The sequence below is a fragment of the Euprymna scolopes genome, chromosome 19 (assembly GCF_053919585.1).
Source record: "Euprymna scolopes isolate OS-2025 chromosome 19, ASM5391958v1, whole genome shotgun sequence".
Taxonomy (NCBI): Eukaryota; Metazoa; Mollusca; class Cephalopoda; order Sepiida; family Sepiolidae; genus Euprymna; species Euprymna scolopes.
Genome location: NC_136500.1, coordinates 97,224,564 through 97,246,295, shown reverse-complemented (window position 1 = coordinate 97,246,295; position 21,732 = coordinate 97,224,564). Strand labels below are relative to the sequence as shown.

The 21,732-nt window shown below is 30.8% G+C and overlaps 1 protein-coding gene and 1 pseudogene across 1 annotated transcript in view; one reads left to right on the top strand and one right to left on the bottom strand.

Moving 5' to 3' along the window:
* LOC145239853 (con-Ins Im2-like) overlaps positions 1-21,732 on the bottom strand; it is a 219,687-nt gene that overhangs the window by 158,291 nt on the left and 39,664 nt on the right. The window lies entirely within an intron of this gene.
* LOC145240521 (U2 spliceosomal RNA) lies at positions 8,977-9,125 on the top strand (annotated as a pseudogene).

Here is a 21,732-nt window from a genome sequence, read left to right as displayed (position 1 = left end):
ACGTCTAAAGTTTGCTAGGACCCATGTGAATTCTCCAGAGTCCGTTTTCTCAAGTATTTTGTGGACTGACGAAACAAAAATTGAATTGTTTGGCCATATGGATGCTTCTTACGTTTGGAGGAAGAAAGGAGAAGCTTACAACCCAAAGAACACCATACCCACGATGAAACATGGTGGTGGTAGCCTAATGTTTTGGGGCTCCTTTTCGGCTAGTGGTCCAGGTAGTTTGGTCAAGATAGATGGAACCATGAAGAAGGAGCAATATTTGGAGATACTCCAGAAAACATTAGACAGGATGCGGAGAATCTCAATTTAGGACCAAATTGGGTCCTTCAACAGGATAATGATCCAAAACATACTGCCAAAATAGTCAAGAAATGGTTTGAGGATAATCAAATTAATGTTTTGGAATAGCCTTGCCAGAGTCCCGACCTGAACCCTATCGGAAACCTCTGGCACATATTGAAAACTGAGGTTAAAAAGCGGAAACCTAGAAATTTGAGGGATTTGGAGAACTACTGCATTGAAGAATGGTCAAAAATCAGTGTTGATGCTTGTAAAAACCTTGTTGATAAATATCCAAAACGGTTACAGGCAGTTATTAAGAATAAAGGGCATGCTATTGACTATTAGTAAGAGAGGTATGAATAATTTTGAACTAGTGCCATTATTGTTTTTCTTTGTATAATGTTTCAAACTTGCATAATTTATTTATTTGTTGAGTTTAAATTAAATGCCTATGCTTGATTTATTGTCTGAAATCCCTTTTAATATTGTCTACCTTCTGGTTTGAGCAATATTCTTATAGAAATCTCAAAGATACGAGGGGTATGAATAATATCGGGCACAAGTGTATATATATATATATATATATATATATATATATATATATATATATATATATATATATATATATATATACCACCATGATTAAACTATAATTTTTAAATACATAGTCCTCGTCCATTTGGAATCTTCGTTAATTTTAAGAGCATCAAAGCTTATCGTACTTTGGAAACTAGAGACTGGAAGAATTTTTCACCAAGTAGAAACAAATATGTACATGATTATACATATAAAATAAATGTATATACAGGGTGACCCCCCCCCCCCAAAAAAAAAGCTAAATGGAGGCCATCTAGAACATATGCTGTAGAACGGAGAAAAAAAGGCCAAAGACCCTTATGTTTTGATGTGATGTTTTGAATATAATAAACTAGTTATGACCAAAGTTTCATTTCATTCGGACAAAACGGTAAGAAACGGGGCCTAATTAGATTTGGGGCCTAATTTTTTGTGTCATCCTGTATATATACACACACACACACACACACACACATATATATATATATATATATATATATGTGTGTGTGTGTGTGTGTGTTTGTGTGTGTGTATGTGTGTGTGTTTGTGTGTGTATATATACATATATATAATAAATCCGTATATATATATTTAAAATAAAAGCATACATACATAATATATATAATCATATATATGTGTATATCTAACATTTACTTATATATATATATATATATATATATATATATATATATATATATATATATATATATATATGCTCATGTATATATTTGTTTCTACTTGGAGAAACATTCTGCCTGTCTCTAGTTTCAAAAGTACGATAAGCCTCGATGCTCATCAAATTTACGAAGATGCAAAACGTTGATAACTATGTAATTAAAAATTATAAATAGTGTGATGATAGTCTCTAATTTATTATTTGCTTATAATTATATAAACAGATATTTTAGTCTCGTGAGACAACATCTCTCTGCTAATGCTTTTACGTGGGAAGTTAATAGTGAATAAACTGTTACGCAATCTCTTACCGCTTAACATGGATATATGGCGTAACAGATATGTCTTTGGTTAACAGTCAATTCCAAATGATAGACTTCTAGATGTTGTGGGCTCAATTCCTACTACAAGTGATAATAATAACAATAAAATTTGTCTTGTTATTGCTGACTGAGTATAAATATCATTAATCCCAGGAATTAAATAAAAACCTTAGTTCGAAATTCTCTATAACTTTCAGAACCCAAATAAAAATTCCAAAGTTCTACTATTTTGTTGCAAAGTTCGAAAAGATGTACCTGAAGAAGGTCGGAGCATCTATCCGTCAAAATATGGGTGATACAAAGACTAAGATGGTAATCATTTAATTAACCAAGCAAAAAGTTCCGAAAATTGTAATTTTATAGTATACTCGTGAATCTTGAACTACCGTATTGTTTGCTGCCTATGTTTAGTTGGCGCGAACTCAGACCCCACGATATTAATGTAAACGAGCAATCGGAAATGTAAAAATAAACTTTAAGTAAAACATTTGCAAATCGGGTCGTATTTCTCTGCGGTTTACTAAATCTTTACTTGTAAAGTAAAAAATTAAGAATAATTGATTTAATGTTATGTAATGGAAAACGAAATTCCAATATAAATATAAAACCACTATTTGTAAATCTTATATTAAATATGAACAAATCATCCCTTATTTTCGGTTCATAGAGTTCAATCACACCGGATAATCACTAAAATATTTCTTCTTTCGCTAGAAATGTTATAATAAACAAATCACCTAATCAAAGCGTGTGCATTAATGTAAAAAACAAATAAAACATATTTACTTTGCAACCAAGTCCAAGTAAAATCAAAATAACGACCTGTTAGTTAACAGAGTTCTCTGCTGATAACTGAACTATAAAACCTAGCAACTATATTTTCTGAAAATTGGTTGATAGCATGTGTAGCGAGAGAGACGTCTTACATGTAAACGAAAGTCGTTCTACTACCCAATGAAAACGCCCAAATGAAAAATGTATAGATAAAAGAAGCTTTCCGACACAGTTCTGATAAACTAATAAATACGAGCAAGAGCGTTAACGAAATAGCAACTGTGCAATAACAAAAAAGTGATCCCCGTTATAAGTCTGTGTCAGTGGCATTAGGTCTCAGTGTGAGATTTCTTGTATGAATAATCATGTTGGAATTTGTCAAGCTGGTCAAATGTAACAATTATTGAAAACTAATGAAATGAACGCATATTTCCCGAAAACATGGTTGCCGAATGTGATTTGCATATGCAGCTTTTGTTCATGAAGTTATAATTACAACAAAGATAGGGAAAGTACACTTTTCTGTAAAAATATCATAAATCATTTATTTAATTTAATGAATTTATTCAACCAAAAGAAAACATTGAATTTTTATATCAAAGACAAGTCCAATGTTTTGCTTTTTACAGTTAAGATGATAAACGTTTTCTGAAGAGAGCAAATAGTTAAACATTCGGTTTAAAATATATCTAGTATGTTGTTTAACCCACCTAGCAAATGTAAGTGGTCGAGGAGTAATTTTTTGTTAGTCTATATAATTACCAAACGTCTAACAAAATATCTACTATTAATATAAATTCTCTTAAATATTTCATCAAAAATGTCCTTATAAAGTCACTTTAAGTTAATCATTATTATTGCTCATCAAATCCTCAACAGTGCAAGTATGATGTATTAGGAAACGATTGAATACTGTTTTTTGTTTGTGAAATCATTTCTGTCATTAAATGCCATATACGAGAGGAGAATTCAAAATTGTTAATTTTAAAATCACATTATTTTAGAAGTTGTATCATTGCTCATTTTTATCTCAAGTAAAATAGTTCAAGCTATTTTTAGTATTTCATTACTCTAATGAGTTTTGTAACATTTAATGTTTATTCTAATACTAGCAGTCGTAATGCACGCATAAATAAATATTTCACTTCAAATGGATTTCTTCTTTATTATTATAGAGCCAATTTTCTAATGATTATTAACCAATATATATTAGATGATTTAAAAAGTTGTTTAAAAAATATGACTTGCGTACTATACGCTAGCATCAAAACCAGACTATTAACGCCCTAGTTGTTATTTATCTCTCCAGCGTCCTTCTTGTCTAACCTACAAACAGATGGATACGTAAGGTTAAAAATTATGCAACTTCGAGCTATGAATGTTTTATTTTGAGCAAGTGCAAAAGAAATAGAAGGTGTAATGTTTTATTCGATTTACTCTGGCAAAGTAAACTGTTTCGTTTTCAGTTTTGACCCTTTAGCAGCAATTTTTGCGAACTAAAAATCAAATCGAAAAGGTGCCACGTGTGCAACTACCCTATATGTCAAATTTCAACTCTGAACCAAACATTCAGAACTGGTAGAGGCTTTTCGCACAGTAAATTAATGCTCGTTTTTCAACTGATAATACTAAGTAGATATCCTTCGTGTAGTCGATCGCATATGCATGACTAAGTATAATAAAAAAGTTCGTTTTACTAAATTCTAAATAGAAAAAGGAACGCTTTTAATATTAATATCAGAGCAAGACAAAATCTTAACTTTCTACCTATTTCCCAAGTCTCGTGTCTGTTGATGCAAAAATGCTTTTGATTATATGAGGAAAGATTTCCCCCTTTTCCCGTCCCTCGTGAATTTCATTATATGCTTTCCAACAGTTTCTGTTTCCAACTTTTCTCGTTTTTTTTTGTTTTTTTTTTACAATGGGACCATAAACCTTCAATGGTTTGCGTGTGTATCGAAGGATCGAAGTTTTCTTCATGAATAATTTTGATACTTTCCATGATTGAAGTAATTCAGAGCTTTATAGGCTGCCCATCTATCTGATAAAAATCTGTATTCCACGAATTTATTATCGGGAATAAAGTGTCCCGATCCCTGCTGTCAACTCCGGTAAAAGGTTCGAGCCACGTTCGTCGGTCCAGATTTGTGGATCCTATTAGAGACACGAATTTTATCGGATGGATCTGAACCACTCCGATCATGGAAAGTATAAATATATCGCATGTTTTTGGCGCGCTATTCCATATATACTGACCCAACGGGTTACAGGTAGTCTAGTATATACATATATATATATATATATATATATAGAGAGAGAGAGAGAGAGAGAGAGAGAGAGGGAGAGAGAGAGAAAGAGAGAGAGAGAGAAAGAGAGAGAAAGTAGAACAGAACTGTCGTGGATGCGTATCCGGGTTTCAGAGTGAGGAAGTTTAAGAAAGTATGACTTGCCATATAGCATTAAGAACGAAATGATAAAAGGTTTACAAGTTCTGAATATTAAAAGCACACGGTAGTTTCGTATTTAAAAGCTTATAATAGTTTTATAGCGAATACACTTTATAGCACACAGATACCACACACACACACACACACACACACACACACACACACACACACACACACAGACACACACATATATATATATATATATATATACTGTTTTGAAATTTCATTACCATTTCTGGTATTTTTATTTTATTTTTATTCATATATATATATATATATATATATATATATGTATAAGATAGTATAAAGTGAGAAAACTATTTTTACAGACTTTATGCGTTGTATATTACGTTTCAGTATAATTGAATAGCATTTAGATATGCAAACGCCAAAAACAATATATATATATATATATATATATATATATATATATATATATATATATATATATATGAGAGAGAGAGAGAGAAACAGAGGAACAGAGAGAAAATGAAAGAGATAAGATAAAGACATTGACCTCCGTTTTACAGCATCAAAGCAAATAAATAAACTCCGAAACTTCTTTATTGCAGCTGGATAAATAAAACGTGTAACTTTTCATTTCCTGTTGGCGAGGTAGCTTCAGGTGTTTCTCTGGCAACACAACGTATTTCATCTTGCTTTATAATTCATTTTCTTCTGTGTGTTTTGCACTTTTGTTTCAAATATAAACATCACAAGATATTGAACATATAGTTTTTTTTTTGTCTATAAATATAGACTAATCGGTACCTGATCGACGGGAAACTTTTAAAGATTATAAATTTCCCACTAACTGACATCCGGTTGTACGTGCATTTGTGACCATGAGAAATATCACTGGTTTTCCTCCATACATTATACACAGCTTGGTATCTGTAAATCCGGCATAAATTTGACACAAGGATATGTCATAAAGTGTTCTCAATGCATAAAATAAGACTCGCCATCCACTGTGACAGAGGATAATCTTATCCAGTGTATCCTTTGCATTATTTTACACTTTCCTATTTAGGTAACGAGTATTTCAACTACTGAATAATATTTATGTGGGCTATACTGTAAATGCGAAAAAAAACATTCTCAAATCCTGATGAACCGCCCCCTTAAGTAAGATACTTTATCAAATCTCCAATACTAAGGATTACTGTACACGCAATAACCCTTGTCCCCGAGTGGCTTCTGAGCCTTGATAAGTGGTGACTACCTTGCAATAAAACAATCACTGAAATTGAAAACCAATCTATTTTTTACATATCCATTTATTTCTCTTACCCTTTCACTGTATGTTAAGTCAGCTACTTTCTTATATTTCTTAATATCTCGGTTAGAAATTAGAAAAGGCATAACTTTTTTTTATTTCAGCGTTGACATCGAATTTACATGGTGTGTGTGTGTTTGTGTGTGTGTGTACATGCCACAAATACGCATGTAAATTATATGGCAAAATAATAAATCCCCTTACTTCTATAAAAGAACAACAAAGAATTGTTAATGATAATATAGATATTGTTCTTATTATTATCATCAGCATTATTATTATTATTATTATTATTATTATTATTATTATTACTTGTACTACTACTATATTGCTAATTTGTCCCGCTTATTTGTCTCGGTTTTGAATGTAGATAAAATCCAACTGCGAAAAAAGGGTCACTCTAGATTAGGATAAAAATTTAAAATACCTCAGTCTAGAAATATTTCTCCTTCAGTGAATGGAGACAGAACAGATGAAGTGTATTATCAGTACAGATACAACACTTTGCTCCTAGTTTAAAAAAAAACAAACGCTGATTTTTATTTACTAGAAAACTCTGACTGATTGATCCGAAATTAAATTGTTTGTATTAACAGAAATGAGTTTGCAAATCACTTATTTTTTCAACAAAAAGATTAAATACAAATTTTGCTCGCTATATTTTGCTTCCTCTTTTTTTTCAGGTTCAGGTTAAATTGTATTTACTAATTCCGTGATATTTACTTTTGTTTATAATGAGCCATTCTAATCTTGAGTTTATATTTAATTTAATTATTCGTGCTTGTTAATGAACTGAGAGTAATAGTGAAAAAAGCGAATCTGATAAAACTTGCATAACATGAAAACAGAAAAAGTTAAGCAACATACAGTAAACAGAGATGTAAAAAGAAATGGCTCATTTTGTGAGTTAAATGGAAATTAATAATTATAAGAAGAATTTGATTATTTTTCAAGCGTAACTCAACCTCAAAACTAAAGAATATTTTTACATGAACGTTTGTGCGGTTGTAATCACTAAGCAAATAGATTAGTCTGTGTTTATAAAAAAAACATCTCGTTATTTTGTTATCTGCCTTTCATCAAAGTGTTCAGCGTTCATATCTTGTTTTGGCGCTTATTTTTAAGATGGGGTACTTATTTATTGCTCAGACTTTCTTATGCAGTATTTTACGTTACGAAAGGCATGCTTTATGCTTACAGACATATTAATGCACATTAGAAAAATAACAACTCAGTATGTATATCTTTAATAAAGTTATAACTTACATTTAAGAAAATTATGCAGGCTTCCATGCCTCTAAGAGAAACCACCAGATGTTATGGTTCAATTACTATTCTATTTATTTCCATGTAATCATTCCGGACACATCACATCGGATGATATGTTATTCCTGTTTGCTACTCATAGAAAAAAATAGTTCAATTAAACAAATATCTATTCGATCTTATTGACTTTTTATACTCTTAATATATTAAAATAAAGCGCACATCATTATGAGAATTTTTGGGTGCTCATTTTAACTTCACACATCCGCCGTAATCAATGATTTCGCTTTGATAAATTAACAAAATTCTAAGTGAGAGAAAATAATTTTGCTTTGTGAATTTTAAAAAAAACCTGAGTGAGAGAAAGTCTTCCTAGATTTTTAACCAACCCCGTCTCTCGTGATAATATTTCAAATCACCTTACATTATTGCAACAGCCATTTACCACGATCGCTGTATTTCTCTGTAATTTGAGTGGCACAGTGGTTTAATTGTAAATATTGTGTAATTAACACAGGTTTAGCTAGTATATTATATAGTTCGAAGAAGTTATCTAAAAGATAAAGCGAAGGGTCAACACTCGATATCAGATCCCCACGCACTTGTAAAGTTATGACAATGCGATAAAAAACAAAATGGCAACTGAAACGATTATGCATCCATAAACAATTCCAATATTTGTGTTGACTAATCACATTGCACGATAGCACGCTTTTCATTCACAGAAATGAGGTGAAATAGTCTTCTATTGTTTTATTTTATTTTTTGGCGCGGCTCAATAGATTAACAGGATCAAAATGACGCCTACACCGTTAGTGAGTCATTGGATATATTATTCTATTTTTTCTGCTGGCCAAGTAATAACAAAATATGTAAATGATAAGCATTAACATGACAAGCCTGTACTAATCTAGTAATAAGACTCTAATGATTATACGAGGAATAAAAAAAGAAAAATTGTATAAATACTAGTTTGACTTCTAAATGTTCAGCTCTGAATGCTTCAGTATTCTTAGTCGCGTGCAAGCGACTCTATAAGTCACTCCGTCGGTCGGTCGGTGGTAACACTTTTGTGCTTGGCCTTTTTTGTTAATATCAAAGGTCTGTTGTTAATAGATGCTGTTCTTAGCTTTTTACATTTTTCTTGGCCTTCTGGCAAAACAAGCAAAGACCATATGTGGGGGCAACCACACATATAAGACCTTGGTCAATGTAGAGGCAACCCTTCATACCAATTGTCACTATCCAGCTCCCCTACTCCCCGGGGAGTTGGTCCCCATTTCCCCTTCACTCCTCACATTAAAAATCAGCCTTGTGCCTAATTTGCTCGGTGGGGGAGCAAATAAATACCCTTTTCTTGGCCTTTTAGCCAAGATCAAAGTGTAGTATCTGTTCTTACTACATACTGTACTTATGTTTGTAACTTTGTGATAAAAAGTGGGGGATCACTTTTCTCTATTAATTTAATGTAAAACGATCACCCACTTTACAACCATTCAGTCTCAAAGCCATTCAAGTCATTCTCCAGATCATTCAAGTTGTTTTTGAAGGATTCCAGTTATTTTTTAAGCATTCAAGTCATTCTTAAGGTCATTCAATTCATCCTTAAGTTCATTAAAGTCATTCTAAGTCATTTACTTTTTATTTATTTAAGTCATTTCAGCCCATTTTTCGGTCATTTTTGTTTATCTTTAAGAATTTCATATCAATCCTACATTCACGCATTCATTCCTTACACGAGAGCACGCGACTAATGGCTATCGGCCTTGTTTGGTTTGGTAGATGATTGTTCGTTTTAATAAATTATATATGATACTTTCACTCTTTGAATCTCTTACTAATGTAATTTTCTAAATTCAAGTTTAAAAGATATCACGACAAAACCTTTTAGAAAGGGATTGATAATTTGAGTTATTTGGACTACCATTCTCATATTGATTGTTATTTTTACACGGTTTCACCTTATGTAACTGGTCTTTTTCGAATGCACCTTTCGAACTTGCGAATGTTTACGTCAAATTCGAGAACCTATATGAGGATTTGAACTGAACTTCTTATTTAATCCACAAGGGTAGATTGTCCTCGATAAGTCGGATAAAATATTTATACTTAACAATGTTCAGTTCAAAATTTTCTGTAAGTTTCAGGATTCTGCATAAAGAATCCCAAGTCCGAAAAGGCGCTTTCGGTGGTGACATCAGCTGAAACGCTTTGGAAATAACAAGTACATGAAAATAGCAATGAGAACAATATACTTTCGAAGTTTTTTTCATCTCAGATGTATATACCAAACAATGAAATGAAACCACAAAGTAAAAAAAGTTTTATCCAAATAAGATAGTTGTGTTTCAGTCTATTTTATTTGATATAATAAACCGTAATTTATAATTAAGTGAACCTGTCACCTTTACCTTTAGATGACAAATAATAAGTATTTTAATTTTTAATTTCTCTATAAGATAAAATAAAGAATTCTACTAATATATATATATATATATATATATATATATATATATATATATATATATATATATGAGTTGGCTTCTGTTGGCAGATTCGAGTCTTTCGACCCGGTGTTAATCGTGACACCCTGCACTGATGATTCCCAGAAATAATGAAACACGAGTGTCTGTAGGTATTTAATTATCATTATCGTAAATAATTATGTAAGCCCCTTTAAGAAACTCGTTTCTTCTTACTGAGCAATTTCAATTTAAATAAAGTTGGTCAATGTAGTTCGTATTGGAAGATCATCATATAATGATTAGATCACTCTGACAGGCGTGAAAAACATTTTTTTTTAAATGTTTAAATTTCAACGGTATATCTCGCGGTTAAGAGTGGCCGAATTGATTGGGGCCTTGCTAATGGAGTTAGAGATGGCTTCTGTTGCCGGGTTCGAATCTATCGACTGGTGTTCATCATGACACTATGCACTGATGATTCCCGGAAGGATGAAACACTAATGCCTGTAGGTATTTAATAATTATTAGAGTAAATAATTTTATATATATATATATATATATTTATATATATATATATATATATATATATATATATATATATATATATATATATATATATATATGCACACACGAGATCGGTAAGACTATCAGACTAGATATCTGGAATTCTTATACTTCAAGTAACAAAAGAAATAAAAGTTTTTTCATCGCAACAAACACTGCATAAAACATTATCCAAAGAATCCATATATAAATATATTGATTTATATAATCCATATATAAATATACTGATTTTATCTGCAACTTGATAGAGCAACCAAATATCGTATGTGCGTGTGTTTGTGTTCGTGAGACAGTGTGTAAAATCTATCGCTATATATTATGCGAAGTTTGTCGATAATTATGTGACTTAGTGGCTAAGCTAGAATCAGTGTACCTGAAAATAGTCCTTGTAATGGTGTAGTAACTGACATTGGCAAGTTGGGTTTCTTACTGGTTTCTTTAAGGTTTTCTGATTGGTTCGGTTCACGTAAATATTTCAGATTTAAATATTTTTGTATTTTCATAATTTATATCATCAGTTACTATGGATTTTGCTATTGTGTTCAATTCTACACATTTGACATGAGGATTAATATGTTCAATTTTCTGTCGGTGTATATACAAAATACTTAAATAACGGTATCTATTGCCGCCATTGTTAAACACATAACATTATTAAGTGGGTATCAAATATAGGGCGGTATAATACACTTTATTGGCGTTTTAATACCGTTGGTAAAAGTTGAACACTTAACGAGGGTAACAATCAAAATTGGTGTTAAAATACTTGTATACAATGAAGCGTTTATATTGAATAATTGTTCGGTATTGATTAATATGAAAAGGGTCGATATGCCAATAAACAGGCAAATCAATGCCAACTAAAGCAACAACCAGAAGAGCTATGCTAAAACTTGAAAACATTATGTAAAAAGTGAATAAATACAGCATGTTTGCAATACTACGCTGACACGAAACACTGCATAAATACGCGTGTGTGTTTGGATGAAAACTTTAATAAATAGATTAATTAGTATAGGAAAACAATATAAAACGCCCATGAATAGCCACTTTAGAGAGAAGAGAAAACAATAAATGTTTCAGTGTAGCATATTTAAGAAGTGAAAGAAACTGAGATAATGACACTCATTTACGCCAGGAACCAAAAATAGCAGGGAACCTCTTTAAAAGACCTAAGAAGTAAACAGTCGGAGAGGGGGACACGAAAACAAGTAAGAAAAACAAAAAGATAATAGTTTATTTTAAATAATTAAAAACAAAAAAGACGCTTCACAGAAATGCATAGCGTACAGATGTACGGAAATATTGTGGAGGTTTTTAATGACATTTTGCTTTATTTTTATCTACTATCTTGCTTCTCCGTAATGTCAGTCGCGCCCTTTCCCGTACGCCATCTTGCTCGCGTACATGTCGACATTTGCTACCATAAACAAGTCATTAACGAGCGTGCTACCTCTTATCTTCACATACTTCCATTGATTTTTTTTTTTGCGCTTTTCGTATTTAGATACTCCTTTTTACTCTTTTAGTTTGAGTCCCTTCCCTCACTTAATTTTAAGGGGTGCTAGGGAATGGTTCTCGTAGTGATGATCAATTATTAAAGTTAAGCTTGATATCTTATAAAAAAAACGAAAATATAAATTTTAAAAAAATACTTATTAACAAATTAAAAAAAGAAAAAAAGATGAAATATTGGAAAAATAATAATAATAAAAAATTTATTAAATTAATGAAAGGAACAGAATGAAAATTTATTGTAAGAAACTATACCTGAATGACAAAGTGAAATACAAAATGGAAGACATAAATAACGGAAAAAAGCAGAGGTTAAATATGTTTTATTTTTAAAGAAATGAATGAAAAAATATGAAAACAATGTATAACTGAGATGATATAAAAATAAAGCGAATTAATGTTGATTCAGACAGATATGAATAAAAAAAGGCAGGAGTTAGACATATATGAAAAAGAAAGACAGAAAATTAGTATAAAATCCGAAAGAAATAAATGTAAAAATAACAAATGAGAGTGATAAATTAATTAAATAAATGGAAAAAGATGTAAGCGAGAAAGAAAAATCTACAAAATGTAAATAAAATCAAAGAAATTTATAAAAACGAAGAAATTAACGTACATTAGGCAAAAACAAAGAAAAGAAATGAAGGAAAATAAAAAAAAACACGAAAGAATGAAAGAAATTAAAGGAAATAAAAGGAAGAAAAAAGAGGGAATGCAATAAAGAAGAGAACGAAAAATTTAAGAAGGAAAATAAAGTAATGAAAACAAAGACCTATGTTGCTGAATAAAATGTGGGAGGTATGTTTATAAGGAATATTATAAATGAATAATAGAGAAGATTAAAGAGAAGAAAGAACCACAAAATACAACAGAATGACTTTCTCCTATGAAAGAAATATAAATATATGAATATAAAAATAGAAAGAAAAATAGTACAAGACAAACAAAAACGATGTTTTTTTTAATATGTAATAATGTATAAAGAATAACTCGCTTCAATATTTAAGAGTGGAATCATATATTGAAGTGGCGCAATGTAGTGTATGTAAACGATTTCAACCTGCAGAGTCGAATATGTATTGGCTAATGCAGCGTTTTCAGTAATACTCTTAGAAAAGATATAAGTCGAGCTATACATGTTACTTATAATGGTAGACTGGTCTCTGAGGAGTTCGTTGTGCAACTAGTCAAGGAGAAAAAAGTTTGAAGCAAACCAAGATTTACTTATATGGTTTTTAGTTACCATGGATTGAATGCCTACCCATAAGAAGTACGGAAGGTGCACATTCATGAACTTATTTTCGACTCACTGTAAAATACGCATGACTTACACAATGACTTACACAATGTCCCTTGAATCTAAAAGGGTGCTTCTAATAGAATATTGTTATAGAATAAGATTACAAACATGACGATGATACTTGACTAAACCAAAACAAGAAAGGGGCGGTGAAGAAAAAGAGTGCAAAACAAGATTTAAAAAAATAAAGTGTGCAAATATCGCGTTTTTAATGACGATGAATTTACATTGAAACAAGCAAGCAAACAAACGAAGTGACGATATAATTGCGGAGAAAACAAAATCACAAAAATTCCGATTGAGACGTTAAGTGCTTGCCCCCCACCCCCAAAAACTTCAAAATAGAAAAATTAATACATTGAACCCTTCCCACGCTCACAACCACTTAACTACTATTATCCTCTCTCTATCTATCTCTCTCCTCTTTGTCTCTCACACACAAGCACGAACGCCAATGTTTTCTGCTCAAGTACACGTACAAGTTTAATTTTCTTTTTCAGTCCTTATTTACTTTGCGAAACAGACACACTTTTAATTTCTAATGTGGGAAAAATACAGCTACATCCAAAAAGGGTCTCACTAAATTGAGATAAAAATAATAATTGCCTCAATATTGAAAAGACAAAAAAGCTGCAGTCAGAAAAACACTTCACTTCTATCCAAAACGTTCAGTCATCTTATTTTATTTTATATGCGAAATATTCGCCCACAGCGTGTATAGTTTAATAAAATACTTAATAATTCGATCATAAATATGTTCGTAAAATAATTTAAATCGCTGAATTATCATTATTAAAATACTTATTCAAAAAACTTTAAAATGTTATTAATAATGACATCGGAATTAAACTATCATGTTTTTTTTTTGTTTTTTTTACTTATATGAATAGTTCTTTTTTTTTATTTAATATGTCTATCGAATCCCGCTGTGTCTTCATTTATGCTGAACAAAAAAGTCGTAGTATAAGGCGGCTTAACAAGAGAATACAAGAAGCAAAAGTAAAGCTGCATTTAAATGCATTAATATGTTTTGTTTCCTTAACTTGCAAATACGATTGAATTTAGAGATGAGAAACAATGTATTGAAATGGAACAACTAGGAAATATGTCCTCTGTCGTAGTTCGCATAAACAGCCATTCTATCGAATTTCGTTTTTCTGTTAATGTCACAATAGCTGGTGCTAAGCAGATAAATAAGACGCTTCAAAGAGAACACTTACACATTACATATAGACATTTGGCGGTGGAAATTTCTCAATTAAATTATTTCATTTTTGATATAATAATTGTTTGGTATTTATGAATGCTGATTTTGTTCATGTATTTTTCAAGAGGGAAGTCTGATAGTGAGTTGAAGATGCAAAAACTCGTTCAGTCTAAAATTCAAGATGGATAACAAATTTATGTTGGTAAGAAAATATTATATAAAAACCAAATACTTGCTCGTTTTTCTTAAAGTTTGATATATTGCGTTTACACAGTAACAAGTTTGTATACCATAAATGTATGTATATACAATTATGTAATTTTGAATGCATATACAATTATGTAATTTTGAATGTATATACAATTATGTAATTTTGAATGTATATACAATTGTGTAATTTTGAATGCATATACAATTATGTCATTTTGAATGTATATACAATTATGTAATTTTGAATGTATATACAATTATGTAATTTTGAATGTATATGCAATTATGTAATTTTGAATGTATATACAATTATGTCATTTTGAATGTATATGCTATTATGTAATTTTGAATGTATATACAATTATGTAATTTTGAATGTATATACAATTATGTCATTTTGAATGTATATACAATTATGTCATTTTGAATGTATATACAATTATGTCATTTTGAATGTATATACAATGGAGAGTTTATGTCCATCGGTCGAGCCTACATTTGCTTTGTTTAGAAAATTTGGTTATGTTGTCGACTAGAAATTTCGTTAAAACCAGTTTTTTTTGTGTGTAAAATGAATGTTCAAAGTTTATTTTTTTGTAGCAAAATGTTAGCTGTGTGTAATAAAATTCTAAAACAGTAGGATATGTTTGGTGCGAGAAAAAATATTAATTATGAAAACATTAACTTAAAGTTATATTCTAAACACTTTAAAAGGAATTTTAGTTTGGGATAAGAAATATATCGAAATGAATAATATAACTTTGTTTATTTGCGAGTAGAGTCTCTTTTTATAACACTTACAGAATAATTTATTTATAGTTTTCATTTCTTTCATTACTCATGTTTTTTCTTATTTTTTAATTACAGCTTGTTGTTTAAATTTATAATTATAGCCTCTTTCGCATTGGGAATTTATACTTTTCATAATTCAAAGTATCAGATCTATTCTAATACTACACATAATCTATTCTGACTTCCATCAATGATGGAGAAACCCTTCCACGTTGAGTCAATTTTAATTTGTGTTCCAATCAAATCACTTCCATTCTGGAAGCTGCATTTTCACCCACGTTAATAACTTTGCCACCGTAAATTGGCAAGTAATTGGTGACATATGTAATTACATAGTTCATAACAAAGAAATATTTTTTACAAAACAAATCAGTTGATATTGTATATTTAAAAAAAACTCGCTAATATTTACTTGTTTATATTTTAATATATTCTATAAAGAAAATTATTTTTTAGGTCGTTCACAAGCAAAATTATTTTAAAAATCAATTAAACAACGTTCGTTTTTAAATTATTTTCTTTTAATCAGTATTAAGTCCAAGGATAAATCAGACCTTATTGTTTTTTTCGGTTTATTTCAATTTTAAAGTGTTTCCATATTTTTTAATAAAATTTAATAAAATAAAATTTAATAAAATAAAATAATAAAATAATTTAATAAAATAATTTAATAAAATAATTTTTTAATAAAATTTAATAAAATTTTTTAATCATCTATTATCGATAGCCTGACTTTTTCGTAATGTCTTACTTGTAGCGACATGTATGTCGTCATATTCAGTCGCACAGATTTCCTTACTTTACGAAGGCCACGTCCGAATGGCGATTATGCAGCATTTATTGCCCATCGAGCTTCATGCAAATTAAACTTCAAATCGCCATACATGGTAGTTTATGGTGAGTACTGAAATTGTTATGCAATGTTCTATGAGGTAGAAGCACAATACAAATTCCTCACGGCCAATTTGCGAAGACGATTTTGTCACACAGGCAATGTCGTCCTGGCATATGATTACTTGATTAGCTCAAATATCGTTATCAAGAATATTAACAATATAGTTTTTTTTAACTCTTTCCACTAAAAACTCACCCTTCCCCTCACACAATTATTAATATTGATAATAGTTAATACTTAAAAGTAATCATATTATTATTATTATCATCATTATAATAATTATCATCATTATTATTATCATTATTATTATTATTATTTTCATTATTATTATTATAATCATTATTATTATTATTTTCATTATTATTATTATAATCATTATTATTATTATTATTATTATTATTATTATTAAAGTCAAAAAATTTCGAACGGTGTAGTAATACGCCTTTCGTGTGAATGGTTACATATTTATATAATGTCTGTAACAAAATAAATAAATACAGCAAAAGAAATTTCTGAGTATTTTTTATATTAACTCGCATTTTGTTAAATGTCCTTTAGTTGCTATGTTGACCGGTCACAATTGAGTTTCAAGGATTATTAACAGATGAAATCAATGAAACTGAATACAAATACAATGCATGTGCAAATGCCAGGCTTGTTTAAATGAGAACAAGTTTGTTAGAATAAAAAATTATATGAGCAATAAACGCACATGCACTCCTTAAGTAAAAACTTCTCGGTCTTACAAATATTAAAAACAAACAGCTTTTTTTATTGAGAAGGCGAATATTTTAATTAGTTGCTCAGTGGAAAAGAAAGAAAAGTTGTAGAATAGCGTCACAACGATAGTGTTAATAACAATTTTCTTTTCTTTCCTTACGACGCCGCCCGCCCCGATCGACAACAGACCGCACAAAAATAACGTTTGGGATATGTTTTTTTGTTTGTTTCTAACAAATTTCCATATTTTTTCTATCGATAAACGCGTAGAGTGAATGAGCGTATGTTAAGATGATTCCTTGTTATTAAATTTAAATGACTCGTTACAACATAATGCGCTTACAATGAAAGGTCGGTTCTCTAACAGCTTCTATATCGGGAATAATTAAAAATGAAGGCTCAAATTCGAAGAATGTTTTTACGCGCGTCTGTGCGTAAAAACATTCTTCGAATGTTTTATTCCACATTTACGGATTAAATTCTTCGCAATAGAAAACTTTGTATATAAAATAGATTCTATGTTTCAGTTATCAGTGTGACCATTTCCGAATTGCATGTGCGTAAGTTTAGAAGCAAAAATTGTTGTAAAATCAGTTTTTATACTCCTTTACATGAGAATTGTGGTCGGTGATTGTGCAACTCGTGCTTCGTTATAAACTATCAGCCACACACAAAACACTTCAAAGGCGCAGAAAGAATCTAGTGACTTTTCACGTGTGTGCTTTAACTTGTTGTTTCAAAAGGTTAATGAAGTTTGTGATTAACGGACTATATATTGTTAATCAGACTAACAGGTTCTGCCCCAAAAGTTCAAATTATTTATACTGAAGAAATAAGTAAAACAGTTATTGTGTATAATGAATCATGTCCTTTCAGTCGCTTTCGAATTGTGAATATTAATATGTCGAAATTCAACTAAATTGTGACTTGCACTTTCTCGTATTGCGCTTTTCAGATATTATAGCATATCAGTCACAATATATTATATAATAGTAACACACACACACACACACACACACACACATATATATATATATATATATATATATATATATATATATATATATATATATATATCCAAACCACCTAGCATTGATGGAGGGGAAACAAACTTCCTGCTATGGTTTGAAATGGTCTGAAATAACAGAAATGGGAGAATTGATTCCAAGTATTTCTCATATGTTATATCTCCCCTCTTTTAGAAATAGGGTACGATTATGAATATCTCTAGTACCAAATAATCCTTATACTCTGTGAAATTGACTTTATGTAGAAAACCAAAGAGGAGAGATATAACATATGAGAAGATTTTGGAATCAAGTCTCCTCTTGCTGTTATTTCAGGCCATTTGAAACCATAGCAGCAAGTTTTAGTCTCCCCTTCATAAACGTCAGATATTTGGTGGAAATATCAGATATTTTGTAATTTATATGCAAAACTAGGAAAGCAAACGACTATGATTGAAAAATTTTATGGCTGTAAAAAAAATGCCAAAATAGCCTCAGTATAATGGATGATCTCCCTAAGTATGCGACATAAAGGACAAATGTCATATAGCCCACAACACAAGTCAGGTCATTAGTTTTCCAACAAGTCTTCATTTGTTAAATTCTGATCAATAGTCGCTGGGATTTCGAACGTATACATTTGCCAAAAAATGTATGTCATATATATACACACATATATATATATTTATATACATATATATATTTATATATATATATATATATATTTATATATATATTCATATATATATTTATATGTATATATTTATATATACATATATTTATATATCTATATATATATATATATATATATATATATATATATATATATATACATAAACTGTGTCAATCACTTTATTGCAGATTAGTAAAATATTAATCTTTCACTAAATATACGTCACAAAAGAAATAAAATTGTATCATTAAAGGACTGCTTTAAAGTTAGTTATTTCCAAAAAAAATTATTCAAATTCATGCGATATTCACGAAGTTAGAGTATTTTATTTATATCAATAAATTTATACTGTTCATCGCTTTTCACAGATCTCTTACAATTCCAAAAAACGGGTGATTGAATATTATTGAAAAGCAAAGAATTGTTACTGGATTCGCAGAAAGATTGTCCATCAAGGATATAGCCACTGAGCTGAAATAGGATCCAAGAACCTTCGTTTCATTACTAAATAACACCAACACTAAATCCAGAAAATTTTCAGATCATGATATTCAGAAAATTCCTACGATAGTCAACCGAAACTAAAACTGCACGAGTGCTTCCAATTTTGAAATAGCTGGAATCGCCCCAAGATCCAGGCAGGCCTGATGCAATGTGTTGAATGAGATGGCAAGGAACATCAAACCTCTTCCAAGGCCTACAATGAGCAAACTTAAGGAAAAACGAATGGATTGGGCACAGAATTATATGAAAACGGATTTTCAACCTGACGAGGCTTCTCTTGACGGTCCGGATGGATGAGACCATTTTTGGAACTCGAACGGAACTTCGACTGCTTACAGACTTCATCGCCAACAAGGAGGTGGAGGCATCATATTTTCGTCGGAAATCATTGGGGATAAGTTGGTTGGACAATTCCGAGTGCCAGAGGGATAAAGCTTACCACTAATGCATACACGACCTTTTTGTATAATCATTTGTCGCCATGCCTAGATAACTTACTATTTTCACGTCGCTTTCAAATAATTTTTATGCTTCACAATGCAACATCCTATTTTGCTAGGCCGTTTGCAGCCAACCTTGAATCTATGGTCTTCCTTGGAGAAACATTCATGATTTGACCACCGTGTTCTTCAGACCTTAATCTTATTGAAAATCTCTGATCTATATTGAAAATAGGGGTTTATGAGGGAAGAAAGAAATTTACTTCAATGGATTCACTGTCTAGGAAAATAGTTGATGTCGCCAGGGCAATAACTCCTTTTCAGATCAAACAACTGATTTTCTCGGTTCACAAAAGGCTGTTTAAAGTTATTTAGAAAAATGGTGGATATGTCGATAAATAATTCATTCATTTTAGGTTTGGCTGTTTATTCTGTGGCCTTATTATTAAATTATATTATTATTAAATTCACACAAATATATTTATATGTATGGGAATGTTCTTAGATGGTTTTTGTATCGGAATGTGTGTCACAAGTATTGAAAATCGATAATCGATAATCGAAAAATCTGGTTTCAGAAAGAACAGACCGATTCTGAACAAGTTAATCTATAAATATAAAAGCGAAAATGTATGTATGTGTGTTCGCTTTTTCTGTGTGTCTACAAAAGGCTTCTTTCAGAGAAGCAGTCGGTCGATTCACAACTTTTTAAAACTTTTTATATCACATAGAAATTGTAATATCTCACAGTTAACAACGAAGCTCGCCTGTCTATTTAATTTGTTCGATTTTGTGAAAGATAAATATTCAATATGTGTCGCTCGACGCATGTGAGTTAGTCTTTTTCCTATAACATCTTGGGGGGTGGCGTTCAGCAGTAAATGAAATCCCGCAGTCAAACTTGACCTCATTAACTCATTAAAACGAGCACATGCTAAATCCAAGTAATTAAATAAATTCAAACGTGTTCCGGTAAGCAGTCGCGGTGGGGCAATCGTTAACGTCGCACGTTTTTTTTATTTTCACAACTTTGCCTCAACGGTTCGGGTTCGATCCTCATACTTACTTTTTTTAACCCCCCTCCACACACACACACCTCCAAACACCCGGGCGGGCAACGCCGGGTACGCCTCGCTAGTACTTTATAAAACATCACAAGTGCATTTTAAAAAAAGTCTGATTAACGCATAAGTAGAAAGGCCCGGCGTATAAAATCAACTGTAGGTTTATTGATATGACAGGGGCGCGTTCAAAATGGATGTATTTGTTTAGACCACAATTGAACCATGATACACGACTTTTGCCTTTTAAACTTTACAATTCAAGCCGTTACCTCCACTATTATATAAAAAGAACTTTGTATATGTGTGTGACTTCGTTCCCTGTGGACTCGAAACGGCTGGGGCAATTTTATGAAATGAAAAAAAATGAACTTTATGTGCCTGTCAGTGTTCTTATATAGGTTTTGTATGAGAATGTGTTCGATAACAATCGATAATCATTAATCGAAAAAATCAGATAAAAGAAGGGACGGGAGATTTTGACTAAAGTTAATGCCTTATCCAATCTAACATTACAAGTGCATTTGAGAAGTATTATTCTCACACAAGCAGGAAGGTCCGACATATAAAATCAATCACGATACTTGACATTCATGCAAGCTCTTATATATAAAAATAATTTTATAAAATCAACAGTATGTTCTCTACAGTGCAATGTAAACACTACAATGTATTGTGGACTAAGTCACTACGGGGGGAATGTAAATCTTCTTCCCGGTGCAAGGTGATGCGTCTAGAACAATCAATC